Genomic DNA, 23439 nt, shown 5'->3' on the forward strand with positions numbered 1-23439 from the left:
TTTATCTTAGACATTGTCTCTTAATTCAGTTGAGATGGTCATGAAGAAAACAAATTTTTCATTAATCTTTTAAAACTCCAAAACAGACAATTCCTAGTTCATGAAGTTTGAGCTTGGAAATAATGAATGTAATGGAAAGGACTTAAGAACCTAAGAGACCTAAGCCTAGATCATGTTTTGTAGCTGAATTAATGCTGATCTCAGACAAGTTCATTCATTCTTTCAACCTATTACTATGGACTTAATGCTAGGAAAGATTGAAGACAGGAGAAGTAGGGGTGACAGAGGATGAGATGGTTGGATTGCATCACTGACTCAATGGATGTGAGCTTGAGCAAGCTCCAAGAGTTGGTGATGAACAGGGAAGCCTGTCATGCTATAGTCCACCGGGTCGCAAAGAGTCAGACACAACTGAGCGACTGAACTGACTTACTATGAACCAGGAATTTGTCTAAGAAATGCAGCTGTTTGCCTGGTCTCTCCTTATGCTCAGTTTACAGATCTGTTACTGGCCTATTAAAATAGGACAACCTAGGCTACAGAATGAAAGTTCCATATTAAATGGCAATGTTTCCTGGAATCACTTTATATACTTGAAATTAAAAATGAATTTAGCACCGAATTACAATCTATGGATACAATATGGGGGTAATGGCAAGTACATTAAAAAAAATCTTCTACTTATTTTTGCTTCTTAACACAAAATCATTTAAAGAGCAGTAATTTGGAGTCCTATAGCAAGATCGCCATCTAAATCCATATACAGAACTTGAGTGTGTGTGTGTGTGTGTGTGTTAGTTGCTCAGTAGTGTTTTATAACAGATTTCATAGTGGCAAAGTTTTGCAACCAAATAATTATAATAATTGGTGATCTCTAAAACAACTGAGAAAATCTAAGGAGATAAAGGAGTCAGCTCATGAATATCAGAATAGATACAACAAAGAAATACAATTGTCATGGAAATTTGGAAAACTGACTGCAGGCAGTCCTTGCATTGAGACGCCAATCTGTAAAATTCCCAATTGAAGCAAAGGTAATTATCCAAACTGTGAAAGCATTAACCTAAAGTCTCTGATTACAGCAGCTTCCCTAGAGCATTTCAAATAAAGCTTGACTTACACCAGATTTTTGAGAATAAGGGTTCGAAATGAAATAAACTTCGAGTTAACTTATCCTCTACCATTCAATTTGGGAAAAGATTCATGTTTTCAGATATACTCAGTTCAGTTCAGTCGCTCAGTCGTGTCCGACTCCTTGCGACCCCATGAATCGCAGCACGCCAGGCCTCCCTGTCCATCACCAACTCCCGGAGTTCACTCACACTCACGTCCATCGAGTCAGTGATGCCATCGAGCCATCTCATCCTCTGTCGTCCCCTTCACGTCCTTCCCCCAATCCCTCCCAGCATCAAAGTCTTTTCCAATGAGTCAACTCTGCATGAGATGGCCAAAGTACTGGAGTTTCAGCTTTAGCATCATTGCTTCCAAAGAACGCCTAGGGCTGATCTCCTTTAGAATGGACTGGTTGGATCTCCTTTCAGTCCAAGGGACTCCCAAGAGTCTTCTCCAATACCATGGTTCAAAAGCATCAATTCTTCAGTGCTCAGCTCTCTTCACAGTCCAACTCTCACATCTGTACATGACCACTGGAAAAACCATAGCCTTGACTAGATGGACCTTTGTTGGCAAAGTAATGTCTCTGCTTTCCAATATGCTATCTAGGTTGGTCATAACTTTCCTTCCAAGAAGTAAACATCTTTTAATTTCATGGCTGCAGTCACCATCTGCAGTGATTTTCGAGCCCCCAAAAATAAAGTCTGACACTGTTTCCACTATTTCCCCATCTATTTGCCATGAAGTGATGATACCAGATGCCATAATCTTCATTTTATAGCTTGCCTCAGATAACCCTGTCCCTCTGCTTGATTGTAAACTAAGTGCCTTTGGTTCAGCTCATAGATAATTTGTCCCTGTCCACCTATGAATAAAAGAGGTTAACACACATATTCCAAAGGCTGTCCATTCCCTTGGAGATGCTTTGCAAGACTGAAGACCCTTTCACTTTATTTCCCTCACTGCCTCTCATTCTCTATTTTGCCTTTTTACTTTAGTTCCTCATTGCTTCTTTCTCTCTGATCTATAAAAGAACCTGGCATCCTGACCCCAATAAGATGATTATTTTGAGGCACTAGCCTGTAATCTTTTCTGTCAGCTGGGTTTCCAAATAAAGTCCTTTGCCTTGCCTCAATACTTCATCTCTCACAAGCTTTGACTCAGTAACAGGTGTAATGAGTACATATAAGAAATGATCCGAACTTCACTGTCTTGTAACAAAGAGGTAGGCCAATGTTCTGGAAAGGATGACCCCTATTCCCTTTCAACTTGTTTCTGTGTGAGGCTAAATAGGTTTTTGCTGAGTCAGTAGAGAAGTTTCTGTGCTGAGTCAGTAGGGAAGTTTCTGATCTATTCAGAAGCAAACATGCACTATTTACAAAAGCCAGGCCATGGAAGCAACCTAGAGGCCCATCAACAGATGAATGGATGAAGAAGATGTGGTACATATATATATATATATATATATATATATATACATACAATGGAATATTACTCAGCCATAAAAAGGAATCAGACTGGGTCATTTTTAGCATGTGAATAAATCCAGAGTCTGAAATACAGAGCAAAGTTAGAAAGAGAAAAAACAATATCCTATATTAAGGCATATATATATGGAATTTAGAAAAATATTACTGATGAACCTATTTGCAGGACAGAAATAGAGATGCAAATGTAGTAGATAATGGACTTGTGGACACAGCAGGGAAAGGAGAGGGTGGGACAAAGTGAAAGAATAGCATTGGCATACATACCCTACCGTATGTAAAACAGATAGCTAGTGGGAAACTGCTATATAGCACAAGGAACTCAGTTTGGTGCTCTGTTATGACGTAGAAGCATGGGATGGAGGTGGGCCAAAGAGTGAGGGAATATATGTTTTTGTTTTTGTTTTTGTTTTTTTTTATAGCTGATCTACATTGTTGTACAGCAGAAACTAACACAACATTGTAAAGCCAATTATAATCCAATTAAAAATAAATAAAATAATTGAAATTAAAAATAACAATAACCATTAGCCTAAAGGGGCCAGGTAAGACTGACAGCAAACTGGCCTGAACTCATAAACAGAAAAATGTTCAAAGGGGCTTAGTGTCTCAACATTTATATCTAAGGCAAAGAGCTTAATGTTATTAATTTTCAAACTGGGCTTTCCTGGTGGCTCAGACAGTTAAGAATCCACCTGCAATGCAGGAACCCTGGGTTCGATCCCTGGGTTGGGGAGATCCCCTGGAGGAAGGCATGGCAACCCACTCCAGTATTCTCGCCTGGAGAATCCCCATGGACAAGAGAAGGCTGACAGACTATAGTCTATAGGGTTGCAAAGTCAGACATGACTGAATGACTAAACATGCGCTAATTTTCAAGCTATTCATCTGTTATTTCAACACTTCTAGTAGTTTAAGAGACAAACTTACCCTAGGACTAGATCATCCTCTCCTCTACAATGTCCCTGGGAGAGCGCATAGTATAATTAAAGACTAACATATGAGGTGAAAAGGATTAGGGGCAAACCTGGACACATAGAATGCCAGGCAGAGGTTTTGTGACTGAGCAGGACCTTATGGGGCCTTCCTGGGATAGACCCCTGTCCCATATTATCTGCTTTAGTTCTTCTCTGAAGTACCTAGATAATAGTATCTGATGCACATTTCCTACAGATGTTGAAACCTCCACCAAATGGAAGAAATTAACTATCTACTGACCAAGAGCATGTAGCCCCTAGACTTACTGGAGTTTGAGGATTGATAATGTAACATGGCCCTGTAACCTCACCATCAAGCAGAGAACTGTGCACAAACTAATTGCACACCCTGCAACTCCCCTCTCTCATGTGGCCTTTAAGAATGCTTTCCTGAAACCTTATTGAGGAATTTGGGTGTCTGAGCACTAACTACCTGAACTCCTTGCTTGGCACCCTCGAAGTTGCACCTAACACTGAACTTTTCTTTATAACAACTCAGTATCAGAAGATTGGTTTTACTGGGGGAGGGCATGTGGAACAAAGTTTGGTTCATTAATAGTCTGTATATTTACAATGTGGCAAATGGGATAGCCTTATTACATACAAAGTTGACATGGTCAAGGGGTGGTATCTTGAGTTCCACTGAAGATAAGCAGCTTTCTCTGGTGATGACCATTAGATTATCATTTAAATTACCACTTCAGAGAAGCATTGGCTAATGTTATTTGTAAACATTTCGCATAACTCCTTAAGTCAATTTCAATTTACTCAAAATGGAATAAAAAAAGCTTTAAAAGCACCTGAGAAAAAAATCTACATTCAACATTCACAACATCTCCAATAAAAAGTTCATTGTTATAATGTTCAAAAGATAAAAATCTGCCATGTAATTAATAACTAGGAGAAACTTGTAAGCATTTTATTCTAGGTCTTTGGGGATCACAATATAGTAAAACATATAGGAACTCGTAACAAAACTAGGGGACAAATTACAATTATACTGAAAGAGATAAATAATAATCCTAGCCATCCCCGGGAGTCCACTATTTATTAATTTTAAATAAATTTTGCAGACTAGCTATGCAATGGATCATCTGAGTGAAAACAGATCAATCTTCCCCTTTGATGTGGAGCAATTAAGCAGGCTTCTCAGAATTGAATCTTGAGAAATAAAACTTCTGACAGAGATGTAGAAATGTGAGTACCCCAGGTTGGCAAAACAGATTGAATATAAAAATTGTATCTTGCAGAGTCCATAATGCTAACTGCTTTAACACACATAATAATTCCAACGTGCTAATATAGTAACACTTTGTCACTTGTGTCCCTTAAGCAAATATTGGTGTAGGCAAGCTCCCCTTATCCATTTTAGAGTTGTGCTATAGTTAACACATCGCCTCCAAGTTCATCATTTACAGAAAGAGATGGGAGGTGGTAGAGCAGGTTCTAACTTCCTTAACCTGGTAGTGATCCATGTCACTTTGTTGAAAGCCCATCCACCAAAACTAGTCATCCACCCCAAAAGGAGGGGTAAATGACTGGGAAGCACATGAATATTTGGAAGCAATCACTGTCACAAGTAGGACTTAAAAAAAAAAAAATCTTGTTGTTTCTCAAATGAGAGAGTAACAGAATATGAACATGAAAGGACTGTCAGATCGTTTGATAGCAAGCTAAGAATTTGATTTTATTGTGTAACTAACTAAATTATATAACCCAGAAGGCATAATAAATGAAGACAGTGTGAACAGATGTAAAAGCTCATATATCAGATTAAAAAATATGGGAAGAAAGTGATACAATTGCCTCTATTTTATTTCTTCAAGACTAAAATTGTACAATTAGCTTATTTCCGTTAGCCCTTCACAGTAACTGTTTGTGTGGAAGTTTGTGGGTATATATCATTCAATAAGTATATATTGAGAACAACAAAATGCATGCCAGATATTGTTAGATGCTTAGGATGCTTCACTAAATAAAAGACAAAATATCTGCCATTTGGCAGTGGGAAATCTTTTTTTTTACATCCCTAAGCACTGCAAGGAGATGCAACCAGTCCATCCTAAAGGAAATCAGTCTGAATATTCATTGGAAGGACTGATGCTGAAGCTGAAGTTCCAATACTTTGGCCACCTGATAGGAAGAACTGACTCATTAGAAAAGACAACGATGCTGGGAAGGACTGAAGGCAGGAGGAGAAGGGGAAGACAGAGGATGAGATGGTTGGATGGCATCACCAACTCAATATACATGAGTTTGAGTAAACTCCAGGAGTTGATGATGGCAAGGGAAGCCTGATGTGTCGCAATCCGTGGGGTCACAGAGTCACACACAACTGAGCGACAGAACTAAACTGAAGCACCATAGTGACTAGGATCTACACTCCTGTGTGTGCGCTTCTGTAATGAGCACTTTACCCAAAGTTCCTCTAGGTTATAGCAAATAACCTTATCCAATAGAGGCAGTGTGTGTATTTTTGAAACAAAAATTACTGAGCAAAGATCAATAATCTTAAAAAAAAATACTATTCATCAGGTGGAGAAAAATAGTCACCTTTTTCCCTAAAATCAAGATCTGAAGTATTAAAGTTTAATAAAGCCAATCGGATAAAGACTGCCACAGATTTTTCTAACTACGACAAAGGAGGGCACTTTAAAGCAACAGTGTAATGACACATCAAAGAAAGGAAGTAGCAGTTCTATTATAGGATCCCTGGGGAAGGGTGGAGTTTAGGTAAAATTTAAATGTTTTGGCTCAAAGGGAAGCAAGAGCATGATGTATAGAGGTTTATCTATACTGCAAAGCGAACTCAAGGTTCTGTTTCTTGGAAACTATAAAGTTAAGATTTTTTTTTTTTTTTTTTTTTTTTTTAGAAACTCATTATCTATAGAGCTCTGAACACGCGTTAGCAATTTAGGTTGCTTCAAAGTGACTCAGATCCTCTGTACAAAAAGAACCATTCCATCCTTGCAGTCTTCAAACAGCAAAGTTTCTGAAAGTTTATTATTTCAGAAAACGAAATAATTTCTCACCACCATGCCCTTTTGTTAATCAACAAAATCAGCTTTTGCTGGCTCATTGTTTTCTTGTGCACACTCCATTAGACCTACAATGGAATTATCTCCTAAAAGGCAATGAGGAATTAATCTCTACCCACTTCCTCTACTCAGTATCCTCAATGTTTATTGAATTCTTACTAAATGTTTACTAATATAAATGAATTGTTTGCTATAAACAAGATAATATTAAGCAAAAAACATAAAGCAAGTAAGGACCATCATTGCCTTCAAGGAGTATCACTTCACTTCACATAAAAATGATAAATAGATCACACTGCAGGACACCCTTTAGATGAGATGATTTCTGTAAGCCTCTATATGCTGACTGATGGAAGTAAAAGGCCAAATGAATAACTGGTCAATGGTGCCACAAGGAAGAACCCAAAACCAAAATCATTTGCTTTAAATTAGTCCTGCTCTTTATGGCCAGTAATATTGAAACCAAAGATACCTAAGAGTGGAAAATAGCCTAGGCATTGGAAAGAGGGATTTTATTTCTCAACCTTTCTATAATTGGAAGGACATCTCTATTTGCTTGTATGTATTTAAGTACTAATCCTCTTTCAAGGCTCCTATAGAGTCCCAGCTTCTCAACCACTCCTTCCCTAATTACTAGAGGCCACACTGATTTCTCTCATCTTTGAGTTGCTTTTGTAGTTGAAAACAGTATTAAGCAGCATAAACTCATTGTTCCCTAAGTGGCTAATTACTAAAGTTTTAAAGAAAGCAGGGTTACTGATACACTCTGGTTAGTATAATTGTTTTCCTGCGAATATGACACTGTAAATTATGGACAACATGTAAAGTAGATCAGCTACCACTGGTATTCACCTTTATATTCCAAGAAACTAGCTAAAAGAACTTCAGTAAAAGTCTATTAAATAGATAGATGGATAGATAGGTGTAATTCACTGCACAGTGTGTGATAAGTAACTTCATTACCCTTTTGTCAGCTTATATTTTTTAAAGTGGCAATGAATTGCAGTTTATATATTTGTAACCATTTCAAAGTCACTAGTCCAAATAGAATCCCAAATTCCTGACATTGAAAGAGAAACCTAAATTTCATTCTTTATTCAAGGATAATAAATGGTCCCCTTGAGAAAATGTAGCTAATGGGCATAAATATTATGCGGCAAGATTGGGATAACTCAAGCCTTAGAAATAGAAATAGGAAGGAAATCTCAGGAAGAAGATTTTGCTTCATATAAAAGATCAGCCAATGTAGCCTGTTTGTTTAGGTTAGGATAATATAAGTAAGCGAGGGGATCAAGAGAATAAGAAGGGATATAGGTAAGAACAATTATATGATGGTAGTGTTTTAAGTAGGGGTAGTATTGGATTGGCCCAAAAGCTCATTCAGGTTTTTCTGTTAAGAAGTTATGAAAAACCTAAACAAACTTTTGGGCTAACCCAATAAATTTAAAAGAAATGTAATAGGCATAATAACTAGCTTTGTCTTGCTGAACCTCAGACATAACTCTAAAAATAAGATTTTTTAAATTACTACAAGTTGATCATTTCAATTAGTAGAAAGGGCAATCATTTTTAATGGTAGGATCTTTCTCTTTCCTTTTTCATGAATAAAGAAGTGAAACTAATGAAAATTATAGTTCTGTCTGATTATCTTGATGGCCATTTTGCGCTTAGAATGGTATGAGCCACACAGACTTGCTGAACAATAAATAAAAAGAGATTGTGCATTTCTGTCATTCTCAGGGACAATCGCATTCAGAGACAATCCCTTGAAAGCTATGAGAAAAGAGTACATCAGGCCCTTATGCCTAGATCAATGAAAATCAAAATGAGCTAGTTTCCATCAGGCTCACCAACTCTGTGAATGAAACACACTGTTTGGTTCGAATCCAAATGGAGGTAATACTGAATATACATAGATGGTATGCAATAGTCTATCTGTACTGGTCCTTCCCTTCCTCCCTAGCCTCTCTTCCTGCTGTTCTCTCCAATCTCCTTTCTACTTCACTTCCCTGTGGTTTAACAATGGCTTTTCCCATGAGGCTTAGCTGTAATGCACATGGTGCTTGTCCTCCAAATTCCAAAACATCCAAAACTAAAAAAGTTAACAGTCTGCAAGGATTCCACAGGTAAGGCTAAACCTCTGCCACATTTCTCATGCTTATTACTGTTAGTTGCATTTATGTCCTTCCTTCTAGGTTTAACAGCAGTGTTTGTACATCTCACTTTGATATCATCTGTAAAGCTTATAAAAGTGCCCTATGTATTAAGAGCTGAATAAATACTTGCTGGGCTTCCCTGATGGCTCAGAGGTTAAAAAAAAAAAAAAAAAAAATCCACCTGCAATGCAGGAGACTCAAGAGCCATGGGTTCGATCCCTGAGTCAGGAAGATGACCTGGAGGAAGGCATAACAACCCACTCCAGTATTCTTATCTGAAAAATCCCATGGACAGAGAAGCTTGGAGGGCTCCAGTTCATGGGGGTCACAAAGAGTCAGACATGACTGTAGCAACTGAGCACAGGCTTAACTGAATAATTCCAGGAAATTAGACAGTTTTCGAAGTCAGCAGATAATTCTTTTTACTAGTTTCCTATCAAATGTTCACAGGGCTCAAAGGTCACTTGAAAACATCAAATTAAGAATCGACTTCTGGTCATATAACTTCTGGGACTTTTTCTCTGCACCCTATTTGCCCTATTGTACCATAATTATTGACCTCCTATTAAGTTGCTTAAAAGTCCCAAGGGAAGGAATACTGAATGTGAAAAAACACAGTGAGCAGAAAGAAGTCATGAAGGAGTCCAACTTGAAGGCCTGCAGCCTCTTTGGGGTAGCTCAGGGGAGACAGAGATCAACCCGGGAGCTACAATGCTCCTATTTAATGTAAGGTAGGGAAACAGAGCCAGAAGGTGAAACCAACAATAGTTAAAGTCAGAAATCAGCAGAGTTCAGCTGGAAATCAAATGTCTGGAAGAGAAAGGTTAAAAGTATGTAGCCCAGTATGTAACTGTTCAGTGGTTATTCTCAGAGAGGGTGAAGCAAAGTTCCAGAGGGAGTTTTTTCAAATCAAATTACAGGTCCCTCCTACCAACAAAAGGCAGATTTCTGGAAAGGAATATGTAAGCGGTGTATTTTGAAATTTTCTCTTAATAACTCAAAGAGACTCAATTAACATATTTTCCCTAATTCCCTATTTGCCTAGTTCTTCAAATTTGGAGTTCCTAAAATGAATAAAGAAAATAAAGTATAAGAGTGTATCATAGAAGCAAAATATTGAGTTCTAGAGAGAGACTGTAGTAGCAGTTTCAGCTCCATCAGGTGAGACCTATATAACCTGGAATAAGGTTATTGGAGGAGAATGAAAAATATTGTTTAAACCTCAACATTCAGGTAACGAAGGTCATGGCATCTATTCCTATCACTTCATGGGAAATAGACGGGGAAACAGTGGAAACAGTGTCAGATTTTATCTTTTGGGGCTCCAAAATCACTGCAGATGGTGACTGCAGCCATGAAATTAAAAGACACTTACTCCTTGGAAGAAAAGTTATGACCAGCCTAGATAGCATATTAAAAAGCAGAGACATTACTTTGCCAACAAAGGTCCGTCTAGTAAAGTCTATGGTTTTTCTAGTGGTCAGGTATGGATGTGAGAGTTGCACTGTGAAGAAAGCTGAGCACCGAAGAATTGATGCTTTTGAACCATGGTGTTGGAGAAGACTCTTGAGAGTCCCTTGGACTGCAAGGAGATCCAACCAGTCCATTCTGAAGGAGATCAACCCTGGGTGTTCATTGGAAGGACTGATGTTAATGCTGAAACTCCAGTACCTTGTCTACCTCATACGAAGAGTTGAATCACTGGAAAAGACACTGATGCTAGGAGGGATTGGGGGCAGGAGGAGAAGGGGACAACAGAGGATGAGATGGCTGGATGGCATCACTGACTCGACGGAAATGACTTTATGTAAACTCTGGGAGTTGGTGATGGACAGGGAGGCCTGTCGTGCTGCAGTTCATGGGGTTGCAAAGAGTCAAACATGACTGAGCGACTGAACTGAAATGAACTGAACTGAAGCACAACAAAAGAGATCTGAAATAGAAACTTGTAAACCAAACCAGAAGTCCCAATCACAGCTAGTGAAATTTACCTGATATTACAAGAAATACTTCCAGGATCGTTCTTCTCAGTTCAGTTCAGTTCAGTCGCTCAGTCGTGCCCAACTCTTTGCGAGCCCATGAATCACAGCACGCCAGGCCACCCTGTCCATCGTCAACTTCCGGAGTTCACTCAGACACATGTCCATCGAGTCAGTGAGCCATCCAACCATCTCATCCTCTGTCGTCCCCTTCCTCTGCTGCCCCCAATCCCTCCCAGCATCAGAGTCTTTTCCAATGAGTCAACACTTCGCATGAGATGGCCAAAGCACTGGAGTTTCAGCTTTAGCATCATTCCCTCCAAAGAAATCCCAGGGTTGATCTCCTTCAGAATGGACTGGTTGGATCTCCTTTCAGTCCAAGGAACTCTCAAGAGACTTCTCCAACACCACAGTTCAAAAGTATCAGTTCTTCGGTTCTCAGTCTTCTTCACAGTCCAACACTCACATGCATACATGACCACAGGAAAAACCATAGCCTTAACTAGATGGACCTTTGTTGGCAAAGTAATGTCTGCGCTTTTGAATATACTATCTACGTTGGTCATAACTTTTCTTCCAAGGAATAAGCGTCTTTTAATTTCATGGCTGCACTCACCATCTGCAGTGATTTTGGAGCCCCCAACCCCCCCCGGCCAAAAAAAAAGTCTGACACTGTTTCCGCATCTATTTCCCATGAAGTGATGGGACCGGATGCCATGGTCTTCTTTTTCTGAATGTTGAGCTTTAAGCCAACTTCTTCACTCTCCACTTTCACTTTCATCAAGAGGCTTTTTAGTTCCTCTTCACTTTCTGCCATAAGGGTGGTGTCATCTGCATATCTGAGGTTATTGATATTTCTCCTGGCAATCTTGATTCCAGCTTGTGTTTCTTCCAGTCCAGCGTTTCTCATAATGTACTCTTCATAAAAGTTAAATAAGCAGGGTGACAATATACAGCCTTGATGTACTCCTTTTCCTATTTGGAACCAGTCTATTGTTCCATGTCCAGTTCTAACTGTTGCTTCCTGACCTGCATACAGATTTCTCAAGAGGCAGGTCAGGTGGTCTGGTATTCCCATCTCCTTCAGAATTTTCCACAGTTTATTGTGATCCACACAGTCAAAGGGTTTCCCATAGTCAATAAAGCAGAAATTGGTGTTTTTCTGGAACTCTCTTGCTTTTTCCATGATCCAGCTGATGTTGGCAATTTGATCTCTGGTTCCTCTGCCTTTTCTAAAACCAGCCTGAACATCAGGAAGTTCACGACTCACATATTCCTGAAGCCTGGCTTGGAGAATTTTGAACTTTATTTTACTAGCATGTGAGATGAGTGCAATTGTGCAATCGTTTGAGCATTCTTTGGCATTGCCTTTCTTTGGGATTGGAATGAAAACTGACTTTTTCCAGTCCTGTGGCCACTGCTGAGTTTTCCAAATTTGCTGGCATATTGAGTGCAGCACTTTCACAGTATCATCTTTCAGGATTTCAACTGGAATTCCATCACCTCCACTAGCTTTGTTCATAGTGATGCTTTCTAAGGCCCACTTGACTTCACATTCCAGGATGTCTGGCTCTAGATGAATGATCACACCATCGTCATTATCTGGGTCGTGAAGATCTTTTTTGTACAGTTCTTCTGTGTATTTTTGCCACCTTTTCTTAATATCTTCTGCTTCTGTTAGGTCCATACCATTTCTGTCCTTTATCGAGCCCATCTTTGCATGAAATGTTCCCTTGGTATCTCTAATTTTCCTGAAGAGATCTCTAGTCTTTCCCATTCTGTTCTTTTCCTCTGTTTCTATGCATTGATTACTGAAGAAGGCTTTCTTATCTCTTCTTGCTCTTCTCTGGAACTCTGCATTCAGATGCTTTTATCTTTCTTTTTCTCCTTTGCTTTTCACCTCTCTTCTTTTCCAGCTATTTGTAAGGCCTCCCCAGACAGCCATTTTGCTTTTTTGTATTTTTTTCCCATGAGGATGGTCTTGATCCCTGTCTCCTGTACAATGTCATGAACCTCATTCCATAGTTCATCTGGCACTCAGATCTAGGCCCTTAAATATATTTCTCACTTCCACTGTATAATCATAAGTGATTTGATTTAGGTCATGCCTGAATGGTCTAGTGGTTTTCCCTACTTTCTCAGTCATGTTTGAATAGAAATGGGAAAATCAGGTAGAGGTCAAAGAAATTATTGATATTTACTGTTTAAATGGTCAGAATACATATTTCCCTCCACATCTGTGGGTTTCAGTGATAAAGACAGCTCCTCTATCCATGGTATTATCCAGCCAAGAATACTGGAGTGGGAAGCCATTCTCTTCTCCAAGGGATATTCCCAACCCAGGAATCAATCCCAGGTCTCTTGCACTGCAGGCAGATTCTTTGCCATCTGAGCCACCAGGGAAGCCCCAGACTGCTCCCTAAAAATTTCACCTGTAACCACTATTCACCACTTTGATTTCCCTCATTCCTTTCTGCACATCATTAATATTAAGACAAGATTTTCAGTCACCTAAGATGCTATGTGATACTGAGTAGGACCCTGTGGGACTTCTGGGCAAAAAGCCTTTCTGTGTTCCTCCTTTCTTGATTATACGAAATAGGATTCAGTCAGGCTCCATGACCTTTCCCAAGTTTCAAGGAGCAGGTTGCAACAATAGCTAATTAGGGCAGGGAGGGAATATCGAGATAGAGAAGAACCCTCAAGAGAAATAATAGTGCAGCCTTGGGGCAAGGACCTGGTTCCCCAAAAAGAGATGTATATTACAGTGTCTTTGAGCTATTTTGCAGATACTGAAACTCCCCCCAGGTGGGATAAATTAACAGTATGCCACCTACAAGCACATAGACCCCAGACTAGCTGAAATCAGATTATGCTGACTCCCACTTACCTCACTGGAACCAATTAGAAGAAAGTCTAGGAGTTGATCACATCCTCTGAACCATTACTAAAAGCTTACACTACCCTCTCCAAGTTGCATGTAGTTTTGAGGGTATTAGCCCACTGTGGCCCCCTTTGCCTGGTAAAGCAATAGAGCTATTCTTTTCTACTTAACCCAAAACTCTGTTTCCAAGATTTAATTTAGTGTCAAGGTCAGATTCAACTTCATGTGGAATGATGATAAGCCAATGTTATTAAATACTTATTCCAAGTAGAAGAGATTTTAAATAACCAGCCACTAAACAATGGTTTACAAAGATGCTTCTTGCTTATTCTCATTCAACATTTGCTTTAGAAGATTACTTAATGTTGAGAGAATTATTAAAACAATCATATGACACTGATCTATGTACAGTAAGTAGGATACTTATAATAGTATTCATATATTATTGAATGTTTAAAATTTTATAATATGAGTTGGAAACAAGTAACTTTGATTTTATAGACTTGATAGCTCTGAAAAGATATTTGACTGCCATTATCTAATAAAACATGAAGCACTGTAAATCCTACATGCATATTTTCATTATCTAACGCTTGAATGTACTAAAATAATGTCAGAATTTACATTCAGTGTGAGAAATGGAATACTGCCAGTTATATCAGTAAATAAAAAATGACAGTCATCAGCTATTACAGCTACTGCCAACAGTGAGCTGGTGAACCCTGAGGGAACTAAGGAAGGAAAAGAATGCCTGCCATCTAGCAGCCATCAGACTGCAGCCACTCCCATGGTGACCCCTGAGGAAACTCAGGATATGAGAATACTGGCCTCAGATAACTGCTTTCCAAGTGACACTATTGCTAAATAACCTGCTTGCCAATGCAGGAGACATATGGAGGTGTGGGTTTACTCCTTGGGTCTGGAAGATTCCCTAAAGGGGGGCATGACAACACACTCCAGTATTCTTGCCTGGAAAATCCCATAGACAGAGGAGCCTGGCAGGCTACAGTCTTATGGGGTCGCAAAATAGCTGGATACAACTGAAGTGACTTAGCGCAGCACAGATAGCTAAGGTGTATATCAGAAGAATAACTTCACTGATCCTACAATCTTGCATCTTCCCACACATAGAAAAGGACTTAACTCCTTAACTTGAGATATCTAGTTTTCTTTAACAATACTTTTTTGACATTCAGACTACCTGCACTCTATTACAAAACTCTTATATATCCTGACTCCCTGCTTCAACTCCTTGTAGCCATTCTCTCAGGGTTACTTGAGATGCTGTCTCCCAGGCTTGAAGTCTTAAAATTTTCTTGTAAATAAGATATGACTCTCAAATTTTATGTTTTTCATATATTATTCTTAGCCAACAAGTTTAATAGAATTGCTGAGATAGACCTGTTAATTCTGAAGTACTCAATGAAGAGCCAGTCTTATCTCTGGGGATAGTTTCTTTTCCATGCCCTTTTCACATATAGATTACACCTTAACTTTACTAGGTGTTCATTACAATAACAGTTCATTAAGTCCTCTGTGGGAACCTGAATTATAGTAAAACTCAGTTCAACTGCTCTAATTACACTTATTTAGGGTTTCCTAGTTAAAGGAATTTATACTGATTTTTTCCTATATATATGCAAAGGCAGAGGAACAATATATCAAATTGCCAACATCTGCTGGATCATGGAAAAACCAAGAGAGTTTTAGAAAAATATCTATTTCTGCTTTACTGACTATGCCAAAGCCTTTGACTGTTTGGATCACAATAAACAGAAAAATTCTGAGAGAGATGGGAATATCAGACCACCTGACCTGCCTCTTGAGAAACCTGTATGAAGGTCAGGAAGCAACAGTTAGAATCAGACATGGAAAAACAGACTGGTTCCGAATAGGAAAAGGAGTATGTCAAGGCTGTATATCATCACCCTGCTTAAAGAGTACATCATGAGAAACGCTGGGCTGGAAGAAACACAAGCTAGAATCAAGTTTGCCAGGAGAAATATCAATAACTTCAGATATGCAGATGACACCACCCTTATGTCAGAAAGTGAAGAGGAACTAAAAATCCTCTTGATGAGAATGAAAGAGAAGAGTGAAAAAGTTGGCTTAAAGCACAACATTCAGAAAACTAAGATCATGGCATCTGGTCCCATCACTTTATGGGAAATAGATGGGGAAACAGTGGAAACAGTGTCAGACTTTATTTTTTTGGGCTCCAAAACCACTGCAGATGGTGATTGCAGCCATGAAATTAAAAGCTTAAATTAAATTATAGCTTACTCCTTGGAAGGAAAGTTATGACAAGCCTAGATAACATATTAAAAAGCAGAGACATTACTTTGCAAACAAAGGTCCATCTAGTCAAGGCTATGGTTTTTCCAGTGGTCATGTATGGATGGGAGAGTTGGATTGTGAAGAAAGCTGAGCACCGAAGAATTGATGCTTTGGAACTGTGGAGAAGACTCTTGAGAGTCCCTTGGACTCTCAAGGAAATCCAACCAGTCCATTCTAAAGGAAATCAGTCTTTGGAAGGACTGATGCTAAAGCTGAAACTCCAATATTCTGGCCACTTCATGACAAAATTTGACTCATTGAAAAATACTCTGATGCTGGGAGGGATTGGGGGCAGGAGGATAAGGGGATGACAGAGAATGAGATGGCTGGATGGCATTACCAACTTGGTGGACATGAGTTTGACTGAACTCCCGGCATTGGTGATGGACAGGGAGGCCTGGCATGCTGTGATTCATGGATCAGAAACAGTCGGCCATGACTGAGTGACTGAACTGAACTGAGTTAAGGGAATTTATACTGATTTTTTTCCTATATAAATGCAAATTTTACACAAGGATTAATAAACTCAGTGTCTTTAAAGCATACATATAGGTTTCATCAAGGTGATTTCTATTTCCTAGTGACTAGTCAAAAAATTTCATCATAATGGTCCATGATCATTTTGCCAAATATTTTGGGGTTTGTGTTTTTAATTTACTTTTTTAATTTTTTAAAAATATTTATGTTTTTTTAATTGAAAGATAATTGCTTTACAGAATTTTGTTGTTTTCTGCTAAATATCAATATGAATGAGCCATAGGTATACATATATTCCCTCCCTCTTGAACCTCCTTCCTATCTGCCTCCCCATCTGACCCCTCTAGGTTGTTGCAGAGCCCCTATTTGAGTTCCCTGAATCATAGAGCAAATTTCCATTGGCTATCTATTTTATGTATGTAAGTTTCCATGTTACTCTCTCCATATATCTTACTCTCTCCTTCCTCCCCCCATTTTGTTATTATTATTATTTTTAGTACTAGCTATAACATTGATCCAGGGCACTGGAGATGACTCAGTTAAAGTCTGCTTAAATTCAACTATTAGAAGTAGGGAAAGGAGTACTAGAGGGGAAATAGCTTGTAAGAACCCAAAACCCAATAGTGTTGGTGATATTGCATAACATAGATGCCTTTAGAAATCAGGATCTGAAATCAATAGAACAGGACAGAAAACCCCAAAATAAACCCATACACCTTTGGTCGGTTAATCTACAACAAAGGAGGCAAAACGACACAATATTGGAAAGACTGTCTCTTCAAAAAATGGTCCTGGGAAAATTGAACAGCTACATGTAAAAATAATAATAATAATAATGAAATTAGATCATTCTTTAACACCATATATAAAAATAAGCTTAAATAGTGAAATGTGAGGCCAGACTATATAAAACCCTTAGAGGAAAACAGAACACTCTGACATAAATCACAGCATATCTTTTTTAATCTCTATTCAGAATAACGGAAATAAAAATAAATGGGACTTTCTGAAACTTAAAAGCTTTTGCACAGAAAAGCAAACAAGCAAAATGAAAGGACAATCCACAGATTGGGAGAAAATATTTGCAAATGATGTGACCAACAAAGGATTAGTTTCCAAAATTTACAGATAGTCCATGATGCTTAATATCATTAAAACAAACAACCCAATTAAAAATGGGACTTAAATAGAAGAAGATATACTGATGGCCAAGCAGTACATGAAAAGATGTTCAACATTGCTAATTATTAGAGAAAGGCAAATTAGAACTGCAATGAGATACCACCTCACACTAGCCAGAATCATCAAAAAACCCACAAAGACTAAATGCTGGTGAGGGTGTGGAGAGAAGAGAACCCTCCCACTGTGTTGATGGGAATGTAAATTGGTACAGCCACTATGGAAAATAGCACAGAGGTTTCTTAAAAAACTAAAAGTAGAGTTAACATATGACTCTACTATCCCATGTCTGAGCAGATATCTGGAGAAAAACATGATCCAAAAGGATGCACCCCAAAGTTCGTTGCAACACTATTTACAGTAACCAAGACATGGAAGCAACCTAAATGTCCATTGACAGAGCAATGGATAAAAAAACTGTGGTGCATAAAATGGATAACTAACAAGGACCTATTATATAGCACATGGAGCTCTGCTCAATGCTATGTGGCATCCTGGATGGGAGGGGGATTTGAGGGAGAATGGATACATGTATACATATGGCTGAGTTCCTTCACTGTTCACTTGAAACTACCACAACATTGTTAATCAGCTATACCCCAATACAAAATAAAAAATTTAAAGTTTGGGATAAAAAGAAGCTGTGGTATACACACACACAGTGAAATATTACTCAGACATTAAAAATAATAAAATAATGCCATTTGCAGCAACACAGATGGACCTAGATATTGTCATACTGAGTGAAGTCAGTCAGAGGAGAAATATATAATATCCTTTATATGTAGAGCCTAAAAAGAAATGATACAGATTGACTTACTCACAAAACAGAAGGAGATTCGCAGACTTAGAGAACAAAGTTATGGTTGCCAGGTAGAAATCGGGAGTTTGGGATGGACATGTACACATTGCTACAGTTAGGGAATTTGGGAGGGATATGTACACACTGCTTTGTACACTGCTTTGGATAACGAAACAGGGACCTACTGTATACCACATGGAACTCAGTCAATATTATGTGGCATCCTGAATGGGAGGGGAGTTTGGAGGAGAATGGATACATGTATGTGTATGGTTGAGTCCCTTTGCTGCTTACCCAAAACTATCACAACATTGTTAATCGGCCCTACTCCATACAATTTTTTTGTTTTTTAAAATCAAGATCTGATTGATTAAGGCAATTATCACAACAACAAAACTTTCATATGATTGACTTGACTTTTCTCTTTTGAAAATAACCAGAATGGAATAAAACCTTCATCACTGACTGATTCTACTACAATGTAAAAAATAGCATTAAGGGTAATTAAGAGTTTCACATCTGATAAGTACTGTCCTGGTGTTTCTTCAAATCATTTATCATTGGAGTCATCTATTCACCATAAGCAACACAAGTTCAAGAGAAATGAAAGTGACCTGGGGTTACATTAAGAAATGACCTGGGGTGCCATTTCATCTGGTGTTCCAATACACCTGAAGTTCTGAATACCATTGAAATGTTATTAAACGATCATAACAATGGCTAATCCATAGTGAGTTCTTGCTATGTGCCAGACACTTTTCTAAAATATTTACATATTTTAACTTATTTAATCATTACAATCATCTATTATCCCCATTTACAGATGATAGGAAACAGTCACAAGATAAGTAACATGTCCAAAAAAAGAAAGAATGCTGCATTTGCCAGAACTCCTTCCAGAGCAATTGTTCTTTGTTTCTGGAAGGAACACTCTTATCATTCACCTGACGTAGGAAATGAGATTACTGAGATTACATTCCCTCCTGAACCAAACGCAGACACATGCAAGATTTACTTTAAAAAAGAATAAATGATAACAAATTACCATTTCAAGAGGATGGGTCATATTAACTGAGGGCTCTGCTTTTCCTGATGGTGTAGGCAAATTTTGACCCAAAGCTAAACTGACTAGCCACACTATTCCCTCTCACTCCAGTTAGTTTTAGGGGTCGAGGTATCTCTGCTACCTACATTTCTCTCCTGTTCAGAAATTCATAGGACTTTGCCAGTGTTATTTAGATTAAGAAATTGAGGTCAGATGAGAAGAAAATAAAGAAATATCATCTCCACTGTCAAATTTACTTTGTAACTTTGCACTCATGCAGGAGAAGGCAATGGCAATCCACTCTAGTACTCTTGCCTGGCAAATCCCTTGGACAGAGGAGGCTGGTGGGCTGCAGTCCATGGGGTCGCTTGGAGTCAGGCACGACTGAGCGACTTCACTTTCACTTTTCACTTTCGTGCATTGGAGACGGAAATGGCAACCCACTCCAGTGTTCTTGCCTGGAGAATCCCAGGGATGGGGGAGCCTGGTGGGCTGCCATCTCTGGAGTCGCACAGAGTCAGATATGACTGAAGCGACTTAGCAGCAGCAGCAACTTTGCACTCATGCAGATATGTCAAAAGAAACTGTCCAATCTAAAGAACAGAAAATAGAAAAGTTGGAATAAAATTGAATAAAGTAAGCAAAAAACTGTAGGCAAAATTTCAATGTACCAATATATGTGTAACAGTAGTCCTAGACTGACAAGAAAAAAAGAAAAATTGTTTTAAGGTAATAATGGATGGAAATTCCCCAGATTATATTTTTAAATATTGTTATATAGATGCAAAAATTTCAAGGAACCCAAAAGATAAACACAAAAAAATACATACCTAGACACATCATAGTCAAGACACTGAAAGCAAGAAAGTAAGTCTTAAAAGCAGCAAGAGAAAAATGACTCATGACACATCAGGGACTAACAATATGATTAATGGCTAACTTCTCATCAGAGACAATGGTGGCCAGAAGACAGATGAATGACATATTCAAAGTGTTAGAGGGGAAAAAAAACAAAAACAAAAACAAAAAACTGTCAACAAGTAAAACTATCTTTCAAAGATGAAGGTGAAACAAAGACAGTGATATATAAATAAAAAGTGAAATAATTCATTTCTAGCAAAACTGCCTTACAAGAAGTACTAAAGGAAGTCTTTTTTTTTTTTTTTTTAGGCTGAAAGAAAATGACACAAAACAGCAACTTTAATACACACAAAGAAACGAAGAGCATAAGAAATGGAAAACAGGTGAGTAAATATAAAAGACTATGTATTATGAATTATGTCCATCTCTCAAATTCACATGTTGAGATTCTAACCCCCAATATGACAGTATTAGTAGGTGGTACCTTGGGGAAGTAAATCATGAGGGCGGTCTCCTCATGAAAGGGTGACTGCCCTTATAAAAGAGACCCCAGGGTCTATCTTTCTCTTTCTACCATGTAGGGACACAGCAAAAAGACAACTATCATGAACCAGGAAGCAAGCCCTCAGCAAACAATAAATCTGCTGGTGCCTTGATTTAGGACATCTCAGCTTCCAGAATTGTGAGAAATAAATGTTCACTTATAAGCCACCTGCTCTATGGTACTCATGCAGCCGACTGAATTAAGACACTATATATATATATATATATATATATATATATATATATATATATATCCTCTTAGTTTCTCTAAAAAACATGTTTATTAAAAAGCAATAATTATAGTACTCTTAGATTAGGCTTACAAAACAAAAAAGTGTAATATATGTTAATATTAGCAGTAAGAATGGGGGGGGGCAGAAAATGGAGCTATATTAGAGCAAATTTGCTATGTTTTATACCAGAATTACAATAGTATTAGCCTGAAGAAACTTCTGATAAGATTGCATATTCTAATCTCTAGAGCAATTAGCAAATAAACAACTCTAAAAATGTAGTTAAAAATCAGAGGAATGAAATGATACAAAGAAAAACATTTGTTAAGAAAACAAACAAAAAAGAGATGATATTAAAGTTAGGAGAGGAAAGAACAAGATGGTGAAGGAGCAGGTGGACATGGAGTACATCTCTCTCCACAGAAACATCAGGAATACACCTTCAGACACAGAAGTGCATGCAGAACACTAGTTGAGAGCAGACAGGAGTACCTGACCAGTGGAAAAGAATATAAAGAGCCATGCAAAACACAGCAGGACAAAAGAACTAGGGGGAAAAACAGGAGTGTTAGCAGGACTGGACCTGTCCTCGGTGGGTGGGGGAACTGAAGCAGGGGTCTGATCCCCAGAGCAGAGCAATTGTCTGAGTTAAGGGAGAAACATTTAAGACTGGGAGTGAAACAGCTGATCTGTGGCAACCTAAATGTAATGAGAATCAGACAATCCTTGCCGCAGCCATACATATGCCAGGTAGCAATGCTGGTCTGGTGAAGGTGTGGTGGCTGGGAATGAGTTTAGGAACTGCGGAGCAAACCCAGGGCGAGGGCTGCTGTTGACTGCAGAGAGACAGATAGAGGGGAAGTGAGGGAGGGGATCGTGGTGGGAAATGCCTGTGGAGGAAAGCCAGGCAGCCATGAAAGCAAGGTGATACTGCTGAGTCATTCATAGACCAGAGCCATCACCATAACCTTTCTCTCTTCACACACAAGCATCAGTAGCTGAACAGTAGAGAGGCTGGCCCATCAAATCCTGATGCACTGAACTACAAAGTAGGACCCCACTCAAGATGCTTCTTTCAGGGACTGATAAGCTGATCTACAGAGTAGGACCCCAGTCAGGGGGGACCCTCTATGTGCCTGACATGATGAGCAACACAGAAGGACCCCAGGCAAGGGATCTCTCTAAGTGCCTGAAAGGGTGGAGCTATGGAGAAAGAGTAGCCAAAGAGGCCTTCTGATCAACAGCTACAAGAGGCTTGAAAAAAAAGACTCTGATAGGGCCATGACACCTGCTGCAGAGGCAGTCTGTGTCCCTGAACACATGGGGTCCCCGAAAGTCAAGCAGCTGCACCACCTTCATGTTTAACTCTCACTGGGACGCAGTTGCCACAGGCAAAAAAAAAAAAAAAAAAAAAAAAAAAACACAAAAAAGCAAAAACACAAGTCTTGTGTTTATGCATGCAGGGTCACTTCGGGCCAGTCTGACTCTTTGCGACCCTGTAGACTGTGGCCTGCCAGGCTTCTCTGTCAGAGCGGGGGTTCTCCAGGCAAGAATACTGGAGCATATTGGCCAATACTGGTTGTCATACCCTTCTAGAGCACTATATTTCCTGCTGCCCTAGCCACCAAGCCCCTGAGTACCTGGTGCTGCCAGAACTCCTGTGACCCAAGCAGCTGCACCACTTCCACATCTGCCCTCACAGGGGCAAACCCAAGTCCTCTAGGGCAGCTTCAGGAGCTAAACCCCAGTGGACGACCCACATGTAGAGGTGGAAATAGAACCACAATTGAAACCCAGGGGCAGTGTGGCTAATGAAGAAAACCCAAAACCTTCCCACCAGCTGTGCAAGCTGCACAGATAAACATGAACAACGCAAATCCACACAATCAACTAAGCAGACTCTGTGTCTATGTATTATATAAAAGGCCACTGAGAGCTCCCACAAAAGAAAATGCACTAGCTCTGATAGCTATGGACATTGGAGGCAAAAACACACAGCCGTAGGACCAGATTAGAATCTGAGCAGCCCCCACAGCAGGTCCAGAGATCAGCACAGTGTTGAAGGGCATCCTAAGGAGGTGAGGTGGACTGTGATTCCCAGTGCGGGAAAGGACTATGACAGCAGTGACTCAAGAAAAACAATGACTATTCTTATTTTTTACTTGTTCTGTAGATTCTTTGGGATTTTTTCCTTTTTCTCCCCCCTCTGTTGTTGTTATCAATTGGCACTAAGAAATCCAATTAAGCTTCTGAGCTTTTTTTTTTTTTTTTCCTTTTCCCTCAGTTACATATTTTATCGTTGTTATAAACCTCTGCTATAAACCTCTG

This window comes from Capra hircus, chromosome 26, assembly GCF_001704415.2.
Source record: "Capra hircus breed San Clemente chromosome 26, ASM170441v1, whole genome shotgun sequence".
NCBI classification, from domain to species: domain Eukaryota; kingdom Metazoa; phylum Chordata; class Mammalia; order Artiodactyla; family Bovidae; genus Capra; species Capra hircus.